Source organism: Chelmon rostratus, chromosome 2, assembly GCF_017976325.1.
Source record: "Chelmon rostratus isolate fCheRos1 chromosome 2, fCheRos1.pri, whole genome shotgun sequence".
Lineage (NCBI taxonomy): Eukaryota > Metazoa > Chordata > Actinopteri > Chaetodontiformes > Chaetodontidae > Chelmon > Chelmon rostratus.
This window is the reverse complement of record NC_055659.1, coordinates 23,843,010-23,864,548: the sequence shown is the minus strand read 5'-3', so window position 1 is coordinate 23,864,548 and position 21,539 is coordinate 23,843,010.

Here is a 21,539-nt window from a genome sequence, read left to right as displayed (position 1 = left end):
CGTCAAGAAGTCTAAATATGGAGGCCTCAGTATGTCCATAATCACTTTATACAAGTGAGATGAACTAACAGACTTATCTCCTCCTCGCTGTCCAGATTGCAAATGCTGGTGTCAAGCACATGTGTGTGTGTGTGTGTGTGTGTGTGTGTGTGTGTTGTGAAACCTCTATGACAAAATCCTGCGCAGTCGTCGCACCTCTACCGAAACAAAACTGTACGGTGGAGTATAAATGTTAGTGAAATGTCTGAATGGATGGTTTTGACAGCAGCCAAAACAGGCCAATTCAGATGGTGCCATTCTGAGAAACAGGCACAAAACACGAAGCGGTACGTCCGCTTGTGTTAACACTCGACATAATGGAATGATCAACCCGAGTCTGAAAATCAAGTCTTTCCTGAGATCTCAAAAGCCTCACAAACTTTTTGTTTCCACTATGTCAGAGCATCGGATACATACAATTATGCACTTATGTGAAGAAAGATGATCAATGTTTGCTTTGATATGTATCAGTTACATTTACAGTCAGTCAGCGTTGGAGACAGAAAGAGAGAAGGAACAAAAAACAGGAAGGAGCAGTCTGGTGGACAGACACTGGCAGCAACTGTGGATGGTGGCAGCAGACGGCCGTGGTGACGAGAACGGGAAGGAAAAGAGTGGGAGGGGGATGATGGACAGAGACAGAGCAGAAAATTGAAGTACATGTAACATGACACAAATGGACAAAAGTATTTAGCTAATGATTTATTATTAAACAGAGCAGGCAGCCCTCCCCAGCCCGATCCCCCTGCCTTGCCCAGGCCCCGGCCCTATTGTAGGGAGATGGAGAGGCAGATAAGCAGGGCTGTAATGGTAGTCAGATGGCAGGTGGGCCTGCCGAATCCGGGGTTAATCACTGCTAAGTGCTGTGGAAAGGGGAGGACATGGGGCCTGGCTGAAACACTGTATCCTGGGGGGCATTGGGAGGACAGGTAAGTCAGCCCAGGTAACTCACCTTGGCGGCTCAGAGAGACAGCTGGACTCTCGCACTGGTTGGCTAATGGTGTTAACTCAGGAGAGTCGCCACAATGATATGTTACATCAACACACTCCCCTCCGTCTCACTATCTGTCTTGCTCTTTCAAACCATGTTAGGCTCTTTTGTACGTGCTCCATCCTGCCTTATTGCTTGGAGCATTTCCGAGTAACACAAGTGATTTAATCTGTCTGAGAGGAAGGAGAGAACACTGTGTAACAGAGTAACAACATAGAGAGGCCTGTGGACCTTTAAATGGAGCTCTTCTGAGGCAAACAAAGTTATATTTAACAAGTATTTTTTATATAACAGATGAAATGAAAGGCTAAGGCTAATCCATATTACGTTTTAACTGAGAAAATGACGATAATTAAAGTCTAAGATTTCAAATACTGTACCAAAATAACACCAAAACCGGACATGACTATGGAAATCAATTACTTTTTTCGCTCTTTAGTTGCAGTTCATTCACATTTTTACTGAGAGTGGCCCCTATCGGTGGCTACCTCCACACTCTGAGCTGCACTCGCCTCCAGCGGATATCAGACTACATGAAACAACAACAAGCGGCCTCTCCTGCCGCAGCATGAAATGCGGGCCGCTGTGCGTCTAAACAGCGGATGACAAACCCATAATGAAGGCAGTAATTGAAACAACATTTCAGGTCCACCGTGCACGTCTTGCTCTGGTAACCCTGCCGCCATCAGGCCCTTCTCCCAAATCATTCCCAAACGTCCGGCAAATCAAAACAAAGCGTGGGGAAGGGAACACAACTTTACAGAGCAGTGACTTCTGATGGGCCATTTCTGCTGGAGACTCCAGTCTGCGCGGAGGTGGGCCTTACTTAGACCTTAACGTGAAACAGGCTGCTACTCTGGGCTACATTCAGCTGGAGCCATCGAACGTACTGGTGCACAATTACTGCAACACACATGAGCTGTTGTTGTATTTGGAAATAAAAGCGACGCAAAAAGCAGCCTGCGCTGCACGCAATCTGCCTGCCCTGCGATAACAGAGATGTGAGGGGAAAAAATGCACACATACACGCACCTCCTCAATTTCCACTTTGACACACACACACACACACACACACTATCTTACAACACAACCATCAACCATATAGCTAAGCTTATACCTCTCGCCTGCTCCCATAAAATGGAGTCGTCGTAAACAACAGATGAAGTCATCTTGTTTTAGAAGAAGAAAAGAGGAGAGGTCAAGTTGAACAGAGAGCCTTAGTTAAATCATCTGCTTGTAGTAAACAGTTGAGAGGAACATCTATCAGCCGGGCACGTGCCCCTGACAGTATAATAATAAGGTAGCGGGAGCTGGAGCGTGCGCTGAAAACAGATGAAGTGAGCCACTTCTCTCCAGAAACAGAGACAGAGCCAACGAGGAAAGAAGAGGACAAATAGAGAGAGAAAAGTAGCTCATCACCTTTTCCATCAGCATGGCGGGTGGCGCTGGTGTGACTGAACACAGTAACACTGCGGACCCTGTTCATAACCACAAGGTTACTGTTCATTGTTCGATGTGACCCGGTGGACGTGAGTGACAAGGTGGGCAGCCGGGCTCTGTGCTACTGTGCGGATAATTACCTCATGACGACAAAATGAACTTTGATGTACAGTCTCGCCGCTGTAATGCTTAAATGACCTTAGAGCCGGTATTTGTGCACGTCTGTGTACATGTTTGTGTAGAAAACGCCTGCGCACGCTCATCACACGCACACAGACACTAAATGAGCACACGCTGTATCTCACACACACACACTTATACACACTCAGCTTTAGCCAGCCAGTAGGCTTGATGTCAATCAAGTGGTTGTCTAATTAAAAGTAACAGGAGGAAGCTGCTGGGGACAGCAATCGCTATCGGACTCACATTTTCATATGAATGGCCTTTTTTAATTAAACTGAACAGCTAATAAGCCTCAGTATCCAGACCATGTAGCAGTTTAACAGACAAAGAGCCACAAAGAAAACACACACACACACACGCATGCAGAGAAAAGAATGGGGGCTGAGAGGTAAAGACAGAGGGATGAATAATGACGAGTCAGAAGCAGAGTGATGCATTGCCTTTGAACCTGTTGGCTTTCCTTTGTTTGCGGAGGCGCTTTGCCAGAAGCTATTGTTGTCAACAAAGTTTATTTAGCGTTGATGGTATTAAAGAACACAGTCCGACAGAATTTGCCTTTGCCATGAGACGGGGAGCAATGAAGGAGAGGTAAAAGAAAGAGCACAGAGCGCTATCTCTCCCCCAGATGAAAAGGAGAGTCTACAAACACTGTGCACGTGTGCCTCGGTTATTCTGTCCCACAGCTAAAGGGTTATTTTAAATGTGTTTGGGTGACTGGATCAAACATAAAACAGCAACAGAACTAAATCAGCTGTCTTTATTTAAGCCAAGAAAGGCAAAACAATAACGGTATTTTGCCAAATGATTTAGGGCATCACAAAATGAAATAGTACAAAAGCAAAATGTCACTGTAAAATCCAATCTTATTCCCATCAATGGATTTAGCAGCTATTGAAATACATATATAAAAAATCCTGACAGCATAATTCAGTGACATGAATTTAATGCTTAGCGGCATGGTTATATGATGTTCAGAGCTGTGCTGCCAAGCTCTAACAATGACATTTAGCAGCTCCAAAAAACAGCTTTGTTCATGAGCCAGACATAATTAATGTGTTGATCCTCTTCTATGTGAAATTAGCAAGCCACTTAAATCCGGTATTTCTGGGGAAAAAAAGGGCAGATTTTCTTCTTTAGCATCCCTCCCTTCTCATATCAACAGTGTGTCGGCAAACATTCATAATCACACCAGGTTGCCAAAGATGTGTGTGGAGAGAGAATGGGCACAAAAGGCTAAATAAACGGGACATATGATTCCCATACTGCTAAGATTTCTCTGTGGAAGAGATTATGGTTCCATTCTAACAAACACGACAAATCTCCATTTTCCCAACCTTTTACAGCAGATAAAGGGCCTTGGATCCCTTTTCCACACTAAATCCCAGATCAACTTCTCCTTAGCTATTCAAACCACCCAGCAGGTTGTTTCTAAAAGGCTTGAAAGTGAGCCTAGAGATAGCCAGCTCTGGCATCTCAAATGAGCTCTCCGCACCGCCGCGATGTGCGCTCGACTCGCTAATTCTCCCTCTTTCTTACTTCTTCAGAAACTTTTAACATCATGACCCCGAGAAACATTTGCAAACTATAACAATAAAATTAACTTGTAATGAGCAAAATAATTGCACATCAAACGCTGCTCGATGGTGGAGCGCAAGCTCGGAAGAAAGGGCCCAATTTACAGATTACATGGCTCATGACTACCGAAGTTCAAAACACAGAGAAATTGGTTGTGAAGTGAGAAAAAAGGGCCCTTCCAAAACGACTCCGGAGCATTCTTTAAACTTGTGTAATGGATACGCTGCGGGCAACTGGGCAAATTTACCATGCAAAGAATCTCCATTCTGCACGCAGCACTTCAAAGGCGCAAGGAACTGAGTTTCAGGGAGCCAGTGGGCACAGGGAGAGGGGGGAATGAACTCGAGATGCACATTTGTCTCCCGGAGTGACAGAAATTGGCGGGGGGTGTTCAAAATGAGAGATTTAGCTGATCTAGGGCAAAGTGGTAGCTCAGTCAACACTGCAGTGCTTCCTCAATCTTCAAAAACACAGGAAAATCATAATACAGGGAGAAGAAATGCTGAGAAAGTTAAAATGAAGGCAAGACGCACATCAGAACTCAGGGGGGGCGGGAGACATTTTCCTCTTCTCTGCTGAGAGAGAGAGAGCCACAGAGAGAAAGAGAGATAGAAGATAGAGAGATAGATGGCTCCAGCGACTAGGCCAAGTTGTGTTATATTTTGCTCTATCAGGCAGCGGCCTTTTATGTTGTGTTGGTAGAGGAAGTAGACGGCAGCAAGAGATTACATTAGCAATGATAAAGTGACCAATGCCATGCCGTGTCTTACAATCAGATACACACACACACACACACACACACACACACACACACACACACACACACACACACACAGAACACGGCAGATTACGCAGAAAAACACCTAAAACCCAGATACACTCTGGACTGCGGTGGATAGCTGATATCGCCTCCACAAGTCCACACAGGGCAGAAAATGTCTGATTTTAACAAAATAAAAACCTGGTGTGAAGTGCTGAAGCTATCTCTTTGTGGACTGTAAAATTGTGCTGACACGCTTTTTTATTCCATTAAAACCTTGGATTTTATACTTAAATATACTCGAAAAGAAACATGCATGCTAAAATGTTCATAGGTCAAATCGAAAGTCACTCAGACAAATGTGTTGCTATTTGTTTAGCCGTCTCAAAATGTTCAAAAGAGACATTTTCTCGGCCATTTCTCACGTTGCCTCCGCTTCCACCCCTCACTCATTCTGTCTCCTCCAGCCTTCTCTCCCTCACAAGGCAGTCTCCTTCTCCTGTTCTGGAGCCTTATCTGATGGGAGCCCCGCCACTGTTTGCATAAAACCCTGTTTATAAGGGGTTGCATATGTTAAAACATTAAAACACACATTAGAGTGCGTGCACACACACACACTAATGCTGCACACAAATGTGCAAACACTGACAAGTTGAGCTGTTCTGACCTTGGCAAAAAGCTGTGCAACTGACGCGCAGTGGATTTGTTTAAATAAGGATTTTCCTTTTATAACATCAAGGAAAAGAAAAAAAGGAGTGTGCCTCTCTCTCTCTCTCACACACACACACACAAACACACACACACACACAACATTTAAGTTGTTTAACTACAGCTTAATAACATGACGTACACATTTATAACATGATTTATTACGCTTTCATCCTAATATCTTAATGGTTTCAAGCTTACTCATTTATTCTACAAAGAACAACATTACACTACCAAATATATCTTTATAACGTAGGTATGATATAAAGTACTATCGATATGACAAAATAAATTAATTCAGTGTTATTAGCTGAATAATAATGAGGTCTGTGTTCTGAAGTCCGGTGAGGTTTGTAACTGCTGCTGTTGTTGTTTTGTGCAAAGACAAGAGTAAAAAAAATGTTTTTAAGTCCCAAAGTGATGCTTTTAATGGCTTGTATATTTTTATTGTCTTAGTATATTTTAATTTCTGGTATATTTTAAATTGCATTTACGAATATTTTTAACTGCATGTTGGTTTATTGTTGGTTTAATTTTATTTTCTAATCTTTCTTATCTTTCCTATTATCTTATTTCTAACATGGGGGTTGCAATGCAAATTTCATTGACATGTCATGCTCAATGACAGTAAAAAATCTTGATCCTGAATCTTGTTTTGTCAGTGTTAGTGTTAATATAAACTCAGAAAAGCATCAAATCCTTGCATTTGAGAACCACTGAATGTTTTGCCTTTTGGCTTGATAACTTTAGCTTGACTTACAGTATGTGATTAATTGATTATCAGAACAGCTCTTGACTAATCTTGTCTTCTTGACTGATTAATCATCTCACAGTTAGAGCAGTAAGCAGGAGCAAACCTAGAAATCATGATTACATACATTTCAGAAAACATACACCAATTAACTACTCCATGTTTGAAACCTGCAAAGAACAGAGCTAGTCTGTAGCTCAATGGGTTGAGTTGAGGTCTACATGCACACGACTGTCCACTAACAATTCTCACAGGCTGTGAGAGGAGGATGTTTTCATACCAAGATGAAATCAAGGTATCGTACACAGCATGACAAGAGTTTATGAAGCAGATTTCCAGCTTGTCCGTCGCCCACAGTGTGAAGAATGAGTCCAGCTCTGGACCTCAGCTGCTCTGAAGGTGAAGACAGCCCTGTGCCATCATTAGGTCTTATTTTGCATTCCTATTCTTTATTGTCATTCTCTATTTTTAGACACTTATCTGAGATGACACAACTACGGCGTACTGCACTCTTCCTTATGATCTCAAGACACAAGACCATTTGATCGAGTTTACTCTGCCCTCTTTACAAAGTAGAGGGCAGTGATAATTGCTGTGCCAGCAGCCTACACAAACCATTAGTCTTTACATCAGTCTCGCTTCATTTCCCTCATTCTGCCTGGCGAGTTGACCGCTACGTGCTCAGTTAAAATTCCACCATTTGTTTTCTCAGAAAATTAGGTTACTTCTGCAAATTTACACTAATTTACTTAACTTACGCAAACCTCAGGCTCCAGCCATTCAAAAGGCCATGCTGTTTGTTTAACATGCAACTTGAACTCTGTGACTTTTACGTCAACCCTTCCTCCACCCCTTCTCCAGCCCTCTCTATTCTTAGAACCTCAGACATTGATCAGTGGTCCACGTGGTTCAAGCCAGGGACACCTTTCCCTGTCTGGGATTAAAGTTGTAAACCACAGGGGGTTTGACCAGTGAGATACATCAAGATGTGGTTTCGATTAGAGCACCACAGCACTTCCTGGGGGAAGTTTTCCTCTCAGCTCACACCCCTAGAAAATGCCTCCTTGATATTCTGGCTGCCAACAATGGCTCTCTATGCTTTGGTCAGTCACGTCAACATGTCTTTTCCTGTGCGGACAGAGGCCTTTAAACCGAGCGGCCAGGGAGTTCGGTTCCCAGGAGGATGAGGAGGGAGAGTTGTGTATAGATTGGAAAGGGTGCTGTCAACAGAGACGAGCCTTTTGCCCTGACACATGACCTGACTACTTCCAGGTCATGTCGCGATAGCCCTCCTGAAGGTTATTCAGAGTACCAGCACTGTTTCACATGACCTCCAACACATCACATTCCTCAGACCTAATATCACAAAGCTCTTTTCCTTCCTCGCTCTCTGTCTCCCCGCACACACTTGCCGACTCAAGGCCCGCTGATGTCACGTCCGATCGTGTCAGTCCGACCACATAGACTGAGAGTGTCGATCGCGGCCCTCTGATGTGTGAACATGAGACTGGGGTAGGGTTAGTGTCAATAGCTGAGTCACGGGGGTTAATGGAGACGGTGGCGAGTGCAGGGGTCTTAAATGCGGCGCGCTCTTTCTTTGGCCACGCGTGACTGAAGATCATCATCATTAGAGCTGAGGCTACGCAGCGATGAGCTCATCACAAAGAGATGATGGTGCTCATTTGTCATGTCTGTGAGGGGGAATAACTCATCCACTCCAGAGAAGCGTCAGAAAGGTTGTGAAATACATCAGGCTGTACACATTTATAGAGGGCACCATTTTCTTATAGATAAAAGTTGACTTCTTAAAACGAAAGACGTGTCAGTTTCTTGTGTATGCAAAGAAATCAGGTAGTTAACTGCTGAGAGGGCAATATGGACGAAATCTTGTAGCATGGTGTAAGTCATTTTGTATTCCACAAGTGATATATATATCGTAATGTACAGTAGTTACTTCTCTAGGAATTCAATAGAGAAAGTGTTCATAGATAAAGTTAAGTGATGTGAATGTCTACTTTTGGCTCATTCAATAAATGACATGAAAAACATGATCCTAATTCACACTGAGGCACAAAATCCTTGATTTTGTTGTCCTGCTCATTGATCCTCAGCATTGCCTGCAAAGGTCTAATACATCTAGAGAGACAAATGCAGACTGTAGAATGTAATTATCATGTATATAATGAGTTGAGATGATTAAGTGATTATCAATTATTTGACCTACTGCAGATTAATTAGCAACTATTCTGATAATCGATCAATTGTTTGTCATTTTTCAAGTAAACATTCTCTTTCTGTAGCTTCTCCAATTGAGGATTTGCTCTGTTTTATATTACTGTAAACTGATTACCGTTGGACTGTAGTTTAGAAAAAACAAGACATTTCAATAAGTCATGTAAGGCTACATTATTGTCATAATGGACCATTTTAACTATTGCACAACATTTTGTAGACACAATTGACTCACTAACGGATAAAATAATCTGAAAACTAATTGATCATTAAAAATAATTATTGGTGGCAGCATACCTATTCAGTTATTACATTTTTAGAAACATGTTGCGAAGTGCTTTACAGAAAAGCATAGATCAGAGCAGACAAAATAAACGACATGGATAAAATAAAGAAATCAAACTAAAGTAATTTGACAATAATTAAGACAAGTCTAAAATAGTATTTCTTAAAAAGAATTCAGAGATTTAACGAATGACAGTAAATCATCTGATGTTAGTATATTGTCAATATTGCCAAACCCTTGTAACAAATAATAGTCACATTACCATCCATGTGAGTTTATCATTAAACTGTAGAGTAATCTACTTCTATGTGTGCAATCTCAAAAAGCCATTGCAACCTTTCTGATATTTCTTGCTGCAAAATTATTAAATATATTTCTATTACACTATATTACTATAAATTATGTATTATTATTATTATATTATATTTAAGCACTATACAGCTACAGAATATGACTATACCTGCCAACCTGTGACAGTGTAAGTCAAAGTGCCAGATTTCTTATAGATTGGTACATTTTGTGGCGCAGTCTGCTTCCAGACTCACACAGAGCCTTTAAACCTCTGCCTGAACCCCGACTCAGTGCTCCACTCACAGTGGTTACACAGGGAGCTGTGTCTCGCTGAGTGGGGCAGGCTGGGAGTACTGAAAGGGTGCACCGAGGTCACGTGATGGGTTCCCACAGCTCAGAAACTCTGCTTCCCTTAAGCTACAACAGGAAGCAAGTTTAGGGACAGACTAATGGACAATCATTACGCTTTCTGGCTCCGTTCACTCTCATTTGTTCTAGTAGTGTGAGAACATAGCGCCTCTAGCCCCCCGGGCACAGAAAGACAGTGATATCTGCACTTTGTTCATTATGCCGCACAAGTGATAGTCCATTTTCCCATTTCTTGGCTTTTATTCATTTTAATTCATCCTCTAGTTGAGCCATTTCCCCAGCCGTCCTGCTCTGCTCAGTCTCCAGGTCTCTATCTCTTAATTCCCCTCTGATTGGTGGAACTGAATGAAGCGCTGAAGAAATAAAAAACTACATCTGCAAAGTTTGCTCTGCTCCTAAGCATCACTAAATTTCCCTGTCAAAAATCCTAATTCATTCTGCATTGTTACTTTCACAGGCCCCCTCTCTTCCCTGTGTTGAGCATGTGAACATGTGGAGAAGCGGCAGCTAATCAAAGCACATTTTCCCTCCAACACATGACAACTTTTACTTCCACTGTTCTTCTTCCAAAGTTAGATCACCCAATACTGTTTGTTACAATAGCTGACAGCATTTTGTCTTCCTGTCTCAGCACCTGTCCAGTCTGACTCAAACGGGCCAGAATGGATAGAAGAAAGGATGGGGCACAGGCAATATGGCTGCAATTGTTAAAGTGTGCTTGAGAGACAGCCAAAAGAGACAGACCCACCAAACTGGGCCAAAAGAGAGCTCACTGAATGGTGTGTGTGATGCGTGTGTATTTAGGGGGCAGTGAGGATGGGAGATGTCAACATTTTTTCTTCAGAGTGCCCATCGCCATTTGCATAATTTCCATTCCCCATGAGCAACAAAGAAAGGAGGAGATGCTCATACAAAAACCAAATTGACGGGGGAACAATGGTGGCCTGAAGGGTCATTTTCAGGGGGCTAAAATTTCCTAAATCATACTTTAAAACTTTGTCAGGCTAGTTTTGGAAAATACTATTTTGCCAAAGCTCAGTCAGACCCCTGCTTTGTGTGATTTGATGAGCAAAATGCATCAAACCTGAATAGTTCTCACGCAATCTCAAGAGGAATAAAAAGAAAACAATGCCTTTCATTTCACTTGTCAGTATTCTTTGACTTTGCTGCAAGCCAAAAATGAGCAGCAACAGATAAGGGCACAGAGGATGGTGGACACATCAATGATTAATGCTCATCCTTTCAAAGTTGAGCTTGAGATGCATAATTCACCAAAGACCACAACCCCCCCCCCAGGGCACATGAAAAGAGTGGACAAACAGCGAACAATCCAAGGGTGGACACTTGCAACAGAAGCACTTATATTCACCAGAGGTTTAAGTTAACAGGAAATGTTGACAGACTAGGTCGATTTCTAAAGAGGGGTAATGAAAACCAGCAACGCAGATAGCTGCGGCTGCTGCAGTGAAGGTTTTGTGAACGCTGTCATGGGTACAGGCGCACACACAGCTGGCAGAGGGGCAGGTGTAGGGAGTGAGAGGCCTGAAGTGAGGGCAAATGAGCGGGCGAGCAGGCAAAGATGGATGATGGATGGTGTTGATACAGGAGGCAGCAGCCCTGCTTTATCTAAGCAGCACAAGCCAGACCTGCCGGGGTGATGGGTTGGCTGTCAGCCCTTTGTTTATGGACCACCACCCATCTCCCATCTCCTATATTCCCCAAAAGCCCAGATCACTCAAAAACAGCCACTTCCTCACCGCTCTTTGTCTCTCCATCTTTGACTCTCTTCCTTTTTCATTTCACTAACAAATGGTATTTTGTCTTCCCAAGTTTGTTTCAGATGTACAGTAGCAAAGGAAGAACCATTTCATTACTCTCCATTGGTTGGCAAAAATAAATATTAACTGAAATAATTTTAACTGTTGATAATGAACTGCGTCTTGCAGACATTTCAGTCCACAGAGGAGGACAGAGAAGAAAGAGAGCAGGGGAAGAAGAGACAGAGAGCAAAGGGAGGAAGTGAACCTAATCCAACCATATCCCCACGAGTTGCACGCTTCCAATTAACGACTGGTTGGTTTATCAGTCTCTGAGGGTGATTGCTGTTTTTAATCATTTTCTTTCTCTACACGGTTTCTTCCTCTCTATCAGTTCTTCCCACTCTTATCATCTAACCCCCTCCTCGCGCTGTCTCGCTTCCCACCCCTTCTCTGTTCAGCGCTCCTTCGTTTCATCATGTTTCTCATGGAGCTACATTCTCATGCTGTGTCCAGCATTAGAGCCCAGTCTGTATGTTAAATACAAACTTTGATGTGCCAGGTTCAAATCTGCCTATGGTCCTTCTTTGACCACTGACACAGCACCTTCCACAATGGATCGTGCAGCTCCGCGTTCCAATCTAAATGAAAACTCAACACCGATTGTGCAATCGAGAAACAAAACTAGCCTGAATAATAAAGAATAAACAAATGATAAAGGGAGAGAGAAGGAAGTTAGATAAAGTTTGAGTCTTTGGCTCAGGGTTAGGGTATGTTTAGGCCTTTTCTCCTGACTCATCCAGAATCAGGAGTCCTCGAAAAAAAAAAAAAACCTTCTTTTTCACCTGCCTTTGTTAGTGTGATTGATTTGGAGACCTGAAATGTGCCTGTCACATTGATCGATTTGTCTACTTGATGGGGGGTTCATCCCTCCTCCCGTTGGCGTGGTAATAAATGGGGGATGACGGGCGGCTGACGGAGCAGCAGTTATGGCTTCTTTAATTTACCTGACGCCACACACTGACAGAGACTCATAACAAGGTGACACGGCGCTGTAATGGTTACGCTCAGTCACCTCTTTGTTGGGCGGGGAGGCGGGGGCAGAGGCGTATGATGTGTGTAGATTTTTAGGTTCGTGTGGCACCGAGCTCGTGTGTGCAGAGGCTGAATGATTCGATGCTGCCTCTCCTCCCTCTGGTCAAGGTGTTATTGAGAGTGGGACTGTTATCTCTGTCCATGAGGTCGCCCGCTGCCTCACTAACGGCAGCACACCATCCCTACCAATCCCGGCGTGCTGAGCAGCATGTCCGGGTGGGTCGTTGCTAGCCACGTCCTCCTGGGTGGGCTATAACTCATCTCCAGGCGGGGATAGGGTCTTATCTCAGTCCCCCTCCGCAGGCCTGCCCGTCGCCTGCTCTGTCTTAGTGAAAAGATTTTCTGGTGCCCCAGTGTGTGAGTTATAGTTGGGGTTAAGGTGACTGAATAGGCCTGTCTGTTTGGGTTGTCTTGGTGAATTTATGTCTGTGTGGGCCGAGGAATGTGAAGGTGCACGTGTGTGTATTTATACACCATGTGTCTGTTTAACTGAGAATTATTTACCATGTAAACAAGCTGTGTGTCGTCTCATCTTAATGTATCCTATCCCATAATTTCAAACACTATTGTCATAACTTATTTAATCATGTGAAGGGCATCGTTACAGTTGCAACTGAGCCCCCCCCATACACACATACACACTCCCCTCCACCCACCTACCCCAACCACGCCGCCTCTCTCTGTCATCTCGGCCTATCAATCAAAAATGTATTAAGTCCAGAGTCGAGGCCGATCAAAGGCAGAATTCCTGGGAGGAGAGCAGATAAGGCCTATCTCATTAATAAGTGCTTTACCATCGTAGGGGCCCGCGCGCCTCGCCACACCCTGCCTGCCTCCCTTTGATATCTAATTATCCATCCATTTCATTCTGTCAGAGAGGGAGGAGAGGGACGACTCATAGTGTCATCACAACCAAATACTGTTGCGAGTGTGTGTATCAGGATCTGGGTAAGGGGCTGCACCAAAACATCATGACATGCGGCAAATCCAAACGTGCAGAGAGTAGCACATGTAAACAAATGCAAATAAGACGTTCTTGCAAAGGCAACTGGGCCCACGTTTGTATGGCACCCCTCCCAAAAAGCTGTCATGCATGTAGTGTGAGCCTGAGATGGAGAGAGGGATCTAGGAGAGTAACGCTAACAGCCAACTGCTGCTGAGACTCCGTGGCGGCTTCCAAATCTACCTTTTAACAATCTGTAGGAGCAATGAGCTCTAAGAGCGCTCCAAAGAGCTGAAGACGGATAAGATAGTAGTGGGTGAGGAAAGAAACAAGATATTAAAACATCAAGGAAAGATATTGAGGGAAGGGGACAAAGGAAGGAGTGCAAGGGTTAAGAGGATTTTTAAGAAACGGCGGGTAAAGACTGATGGACAAAGAAGAAGAAGAAATGAAGAAGGAAGGGAGAGGCAGACAGGAGAAATGAGAGAATGGGAAATGGGAGGGAGAGAAAGAGCAGGGCATTCTTTTCCCTTCTCTCCTTGGTTTTCTGTAAGAGTAGCTCAGGAAGATAAGGCTAAAAGGTCCGTCAGTCTGTTGTGGAACAATCCATTCTGTGTCTCTCCCCTTTTTCTCTCTCTCTCTCTCTCTCTCTCTCTCTCTCTCAAGATACTGCCTTTCTCTCTGTCTAATGGCACAACTCAGATTTCTAGTGATGCCTCTCGTGATATGGCTCATCTCTGGTGGCATGGTTTACTGACATCACTTGTCCAATACAATACACTCTCATCCCATAAAGAGCAAACCAGCCCCAACTCTAATGCAACAGCAAAATTCTGCAAACACTTTGGGCTATTTCTCTTTCAAGAACAAACCTTCAATATAGCTATTATTCAAGCCAGTGTCATTTATTGATATAAAGAGAGACTATTCAAAGCTACAATAAAGGGCTGAAATTATGTCTTCATTTAACCGAGCTGTTCAAACTCGCTCCCTAATCGCTCAAAGCAGAGCTCGGAGACAAACACAAACCAAGGAGGATTTAGAAGAACAAAACCTGACACAAAACACAGGCCCACGTGCCTAACAAAGACTCCAAAGTCTGCCTCCCCATCCCATGTCCCTCTTTTAAAAAGAGACCTTCATCTCTTGGCGTTCCTGCTATGAAGAGACTTTCTTCAAGAGGAGAGAGGAGGAGTGTCAAAGACATGGGTCACAATGTTTACGAAGACGACTTTTAATCCAATCACAGCATCCCCCTGCTTTTATTTCCTGTTTCATGGGATTAAAATTAAATGAAACGTAATAAAAAAAAAACAAAATTAATTTATGGCTGAATAACATATTTTTCTGTTTAAAACGGGTTTAAAGACTGAGAGGGAATCTACAAAGGCAATAATTAAAGTCAAAGAAGCCAATTAGTTTCTTAGACTTTAAATTTTATTTTGTATTTATATATTTCTAAAGGAAATTTTGATGTAAATCCAGCAAACAATGCCAGACATTCATAGAGTATTATTTTAAAAAGACTTCACACAGACTTTTTATTGAAAAGAAAAAGTCCACGTTCTGCATCTGAAGTTAAGACACCAGTTAATCAGTAACTTATCAGCTGAGAATACATCATCATACCTCTCTCTCTCTCTCTCTCTCTCTCTCCCCCTCTCTCTGTCTCTCTCCCTCTCTCTCTCTCTGACCTGTGTGAAGCTGCCTGAGGGTTTGAATAACTGTCTGGTGCCAGGCTGCCTCACCCCAAGGCCTTGTGGGAGATGAAGAAGAGGTCAGCAGAGGTGGGGGGGGCTGTGTCAATGTGTGTGTGTGTATGTACATGTGAAGGTGTACGCCAGACAGATGCACGGAAAGGCAGAGAAATGGGGGAAAGTGTGTCAACAGAAAGACATGGGAATAGGTGGAGAGAGAGACGAGTGTGTTGCAGTCATGGGACCCAGGAGGCTACAAAACAGAGCACACACAGTTGCACAAGATCACGGGAAAGGGCCACCAAATTGGCGACAGGATAAATTTGGATCTATGTTCAAGCCAATGACAGATTCCCAATAACTATAATAATAAGCAAAACTAATTTGAATCAAATTTGTAAATATGTAAAGCTAAGTCAATTTAGATGCCATATTTTTAAGGCACACACGCGAGAACTCGAGTGCAGCTGCAACAGCCAGCCTCTTTGCTTAGCTAACGCGTTGCCCTTGCGGCAGTACTACATGTGACAGAACACCTCAGAGCAGATGAAAGAGAGGTCAACCCGCTGGGATAAACGTCTTCTAGGGCTGACCAGGGCTAGAGGGGCTGCCTGCCTGGGTGGCACTGCCTACACCCCCATATGAACAGGTCTGGTTGTGATTTGGTTCTGCGGGCGCAAAGACACAGCAGAGTCTTCCATCGTTTTCTTTTCAAGGATGCCTTGGCTAACGCGGGTTAGGAAGGGGTGACAGAGAGGTCAGGGGGGCTCCAGTAGACTGTGCCCTGAGGGTGAATCCTGGGGAGGGATAGCAGAGTAGTAGTTGGGAGAAAGAACGGGGTGGGAGGGTATCCCTCAGGAGCCTTGCCCCTCCCAAACAAACAGAGTGGTCCTCTGATCTAATCTGGCTGGACTAAAGCCCTCTAAACAGACTGCCTGGAGCAGCTACTACACTGCTCTGTGACTCGTCCGGTCCCTTGCAGCAATTTAGAAGTACTGTAGCTCCCTTAACTTCATTTTATATTATCTTTCCATCGCTAGTTAACAGGCACAAATGGAATGAAACTCATTTACATTACTGCATTGAATGTCTTGAGGGTTAGTTGCAATATATTCTGCTTTGAACTGAAGACAAGCGCTGACTTCTAAAGACTGGAGACAGAGCATGTTCAACATATTTACACTGTACTGCATACAAGAGTTTATATTCGCTGACATCCAGTTAGGCTTGTGCACAGACTTTGAGGGGAACAGCATTTCATTGGCTGCTGCCTGGGAAAGCCAACATGTCTGGCTCTTTCAATTCTCACCCTAAACATTCCTTCTGTTTCTGTGTTTTGAAGCTTTGCTATGGTTTAGACAGTAGACTAAACTTCTCACTGGCTAACTGTTACCCCAACACAATGCTAAACAAATTCCTCTTCCTCAGTGGTGCACCCACCAATCGGAGAGCAGCGTTCCATCAGCTGACCAGTGAGAGAAGATGAGGGTGAGATTAGCCCAATCAGGGGTCAGGCCGAGGTTATCACAACCACTCGAAAACTAAAACAGATGGAGAACAGAGTGCGGCACGACTCAACATCTACTGTCGGACTCATATCTTGAGGCCATGTATTCTCCTGCTCCACTGGACTGGAAGAATGTCAGACTTAGTTTTGAATTCTGGGTCATGTTGCTTTAACCAAATACAGTGTGGATCAGCAAGTCAGAGGCATATGATACAACACATGATAAGACATGTAAATCTTACACAGCAAGCTCTCTGTGCCTCACAGAGACGAATGCAGCACAGATACAAGAAAAGATGCTATATAAAGGCCACACAGAGACGACGCTCAAATGCCTCTTTCTTTATGTTCATGATTTAGATAATTGTACTGAAGGGTGTTATCACAAACAAGTTCCCTTTCATTTAAAGCAGCGAGGACTGAGATCACCCACCCACCAGGGCTAAACACATAAAATACTACACACAAACAACGCTAGATTCATCAGGAAAGCATTTTCTAAGTAACTGTTGTGGTTGTGAGGGCATATGATTATCAGACATAGCCACCTTTTTTATGTATAAGCAGAATACAAGCCTTTATTCTTATATTGTACTGCTTTCTGGTGACAACGCAGACCTGTCCTGAACTGGCCGCTCGTGAGTGCAAATGAAAACTTGTCTAGTTTGTCTCAAACAATATTCCTGTCGTCTGTCAGTCTATGCTCGCTTTTTTTCCCCACTTCGTCTATTTTTGCGTAATTGTTTGCTTGTTTTCTTCATTATCTCTCTATCTGGAATTCAACTCCCTGCAGTGATAAACACGAGGCCCCTCTCAGTCTCTTTCTCCTTCTCTCTCTCTCTCCAACTCCTTGCACCTAGATGAGATGTAATTGTGATTAACAGCGGCGTGACAAGAGGACACAAGACTTTAGTCATGATGGAAAAACAAACAAACAAAACCGATGAGATAAAATGATGGAAACATGTACGACATCTTATCACAGATGCTAATTGTTTCCGTGTGGGAGGGGAGCGTGGCCGTGGAGGGGAGCGGTGCACGTGAGGGGAGGGAAAGAGGAACTTGAGAATATCCTCCCTGCGTTTGGCCTGTGCCTGACTTCAGAGCTAAGCCCTCTCTCAAGAGAAGGTCAACACCAGGTTCAACTTTTCACCTCGGCAGCCTGAGAGAACACACTAAATACCGAGGATTACACCAGAGTGCGCCGCAATATCGCCTGGCCTTCACTGCGTTTCAGCACAGATCTACTCAGCACATTTAAAAAACCACAATTCAATAATGCATTTTTAATATAGAATAAATGCCACAACAAAGTGTCTGTTGCAACGGGGTGAGACACACTGGAAAAGCACTTATATAAGTCTGCGGCAGATATAATACAGCTGTAGTTAAATTCTATTTAAATCAAGGAGGGTATATCTTTTTGGTCAGGCTTCTTGCAAACAACATTTTGATTAGATTTTTGGTAACTCACAAAGTCAGCAGAACATCAAAGGCAACACTGGAGCTCCATGTCAACCTCCTGTACTGAAGGGGTGAGTGGGCAGAGTACAGCGTCAAAGAGTTGATGACCCTTAACTTGACTTTTAGCAGAGCAATGTGAGTGTGTGTGTGTGCATGTTTCTATGTGTGTGTGCGGGTACGGCAATGTCAGTGGCGGTCAGGTGTAACTGAACAGACAGACAGACAGACAGGCAGGCAGCAGGCTGGCGTCAGCGGCCACACGCCTGTCACGACACACCACACGCCGGGGAGCCGCATACCGCAGCACCCACACTGCGTACACACAATGAGTGCTCAGTCCCTCGCATCACGCACCAGCGGCAGCAGCAATGCGAAATATTCACACAGGGACAAAAGGTAGAGAGACGGGCGGGGGAGGGCGGGAGACCTGGGAGGTGAGGACGGAGGAAAGGGTTCAAGAGGGTGGGGTTGAAATGGCAGAAGTGATATGAAATAATAACTTGTGACAAACTTGAGCGATCAGACAAATCTCTCACTGCACAGCTGTTTGAGAGCGGACATTTTTGCACTTTGAAGTCTTGCATACAGCAAGAAAAAAGTTGTGAGGAAGCTGTTTCAAAATGCAATATTACTTTTGAGAATTTACTACAAAAATATATTCCATAGAAAGGACGCTGACATTGGTAATTAAAAAGCTTCATTTTAGAATGATTTTACTACTACTTTAGTTTTATCTACTGCTTTCAAAAATAGAGATTAAACAATCAATGTGTTTTGCAAAGAGACAAGACAAGATAATCATCAACTATTTTAGCAATCAAGTGATCATTTCAGTAATATATACAGGAAAAATTCTAGCCTCTCAGATGTGTGGATTTGCTGCTCTTCTCTCTTTTGCATGATTGTACATTAAATGTCTTTGGTTGTTGACTTTTGGTTGGACAAAATAATCAATTTAGCAATATTACTTTAGGCTCTGGGAACTTGTAAAGGGTGCTTTTAACTATTTTCTGACATTTTATGCACTAAATAATATATTGATTAATAACAAAAGAGAGTTAACATTAATCAGCACCGAAAACAATCTGTAGTTGCAGCACTAATTACAACTTTGATTCAGCCACTTCCTCAAAATACTGCAGTTGTTTCTACAAATACAACAAAAAATAATAATTTTCCTGTGCTTTTCATGAGCTGAAAAACTGCAACAATCCTTGGAAAAAATGATTAAGCCACAGTAGTGAAAGCTGACTCTAGGACCTGAGTTATGGACACGACAGATGTTTCATAGCTCTCTCCCGCCCTCTGGTGGAGCAGCTGGACACCTACACCGACTCCCTGCCTTTGCTGCGCAGTGTCCTTATTAAAATTTCCTTCAGCTCAGTCTGACCTGTTGTTTCTAACCTTGTGGGGATCTGGGGGATGAACAGCAAAGATATTAATGTCCGCCATGTGTGAAGAATTCGTTTGAGCAGTTTGTGCAACCAGGGCTGAATGGAGTACAGTGGGGCCCTCTCAAGCTATTGCCGACACCCTGAGCCCTGCACATCTGGTGTCAATCAGCAGAGCTTACACAAACACACATATACACACACATACAAAGAGACAGGCACACATAGGCAAACACTTCTGCAAAGATCCCCTTAAGAAAATCCCTCTCAACTCCTGAACTTCCGACATGACTGGGGTCAACACACTTGCCCTGGATCTATTAGTACACACACCACAGCCATGTAATAAGAGCTGGTGAGTTGTTACAGTGCAAGGAGCTCTCACTCACACACACACACTCTCTCTCTCTGTCTCTCTCTCTCTCACACACACACACACAAACACAGACACAGACACACACACACACACACACACACACACACACACATTTTCAACTCACTCACTGCATGGGGGCAAGTACAGCACATAACTAACCATTCATGCAAAAAAAACACACACACTCAAATGAGGAGTATAAAGGGGTGGGGAGGGGGGGATGGCTGTTGATATAAAGATAAAGATATATGACACCAGTCTCTATTCCACAATCAGTGTGACTAGGGAACAGATTGAATATCCTGATAGCTCAAAGGGAAGAGCTGCTAAATTTCCAGAGACAGGCGATGGGGTGAAATATTGGCCAATGCTAAAATACGTCTATTAAATGATACAGCTTCGCACTATGGCCTAGATTCTAGGCCATAGAAAAACACACACACGAAAAAAAACACTACAACATAAACTACTGAAAGTTAAACTATATTTTCAACAATTACAGCACAGTTGCATCCTTTGGTGATGTCACCGATTGCATTATCGATTAATTTAGTCTGGCTCATTAGAAGTATGCAGTGCTGCATCGGTTAATGAGCTCCAGCACTTAGAAAACTGACAGACTTCCGTTTACACGTTAGAAACTCGTAATTAAACCTGTCCTGTGTCACTTTCGTGTCACCTGTTTCTGGTCTTCTCTCTTCACGTGAGGAGCAGCAGCGGGTCAGTGGATGATAGCCTGTCAAGAAACAGTTCACAGACCCATAAAGATGCTTACATAGGCCTACACATAGAGCAAATATGAGGTCACAACCACAGTGCGTCAAACAAACTCATATTATGGTTATCTTATTTCTAAATTCGACACCGCGTTGATGTGTAAATTAGAAACATTAGCTATGTTGTGCGGGATTAACGTTAGCTTGTACGGGATACTTCTCAGTCATGTTAGCGGCTTTGCGCTGCTCTTTTTCGCAGGTGAGGAAGTTACCTGACGTATATTTGCCAAACTCATCGGTTAGTATTCTTGTATTGTCCTCGTTTGTGACAGTTAATTGAACAGTTTTAAAATACTTACAGTAAAGCACAAATCTCACTTTTGGGTGGCTTGTAAAATTATGTGCGGCATCTTCTTTGCGTACAGTTGTAGGCGCAACAAGCCGCAATGAGCTCACTGCTGCCCCCTGTGGCCAAAAACTATGAGCAAGTTCCTCTGCACATCTGCCTTTTCATTAATTAACCACATGGAAAAGGTAAACATAACCAACAAAATTAACAGCAAAATAAACATGTTTTGATTACAGAAAAGCAATGCATTTAAAATTTGCGAAAGTATACTTAAGTATTAACAGAAAAACACAAGCTCCATCTCTTGCCCTCAAAGTACTGGCTCTCACTATGCTCTTGTTAATGGTGATGATGATGTTGAGGAAATGAAGGGCCAGCTGTACTTGTATCACTCCAACTTTCCAGCAGTGAAAACTGGGGCAGCTCCAAACCAAGCGTCACCACTGTTCAGTCCCTCTGCGACTCCACAGCTCCAAGAAGAGGACATCTGGTGACTTCCATGATGTATGACAGAGAGAGGGACTGGTACCCAGCAAGAGAAGACTGTGTGTTCAGGCTCTGTGCCTCCTGCTCTCAAGGCTGCTTCAGTGGATCAACAGTCATCAAGCAAGCTGACACA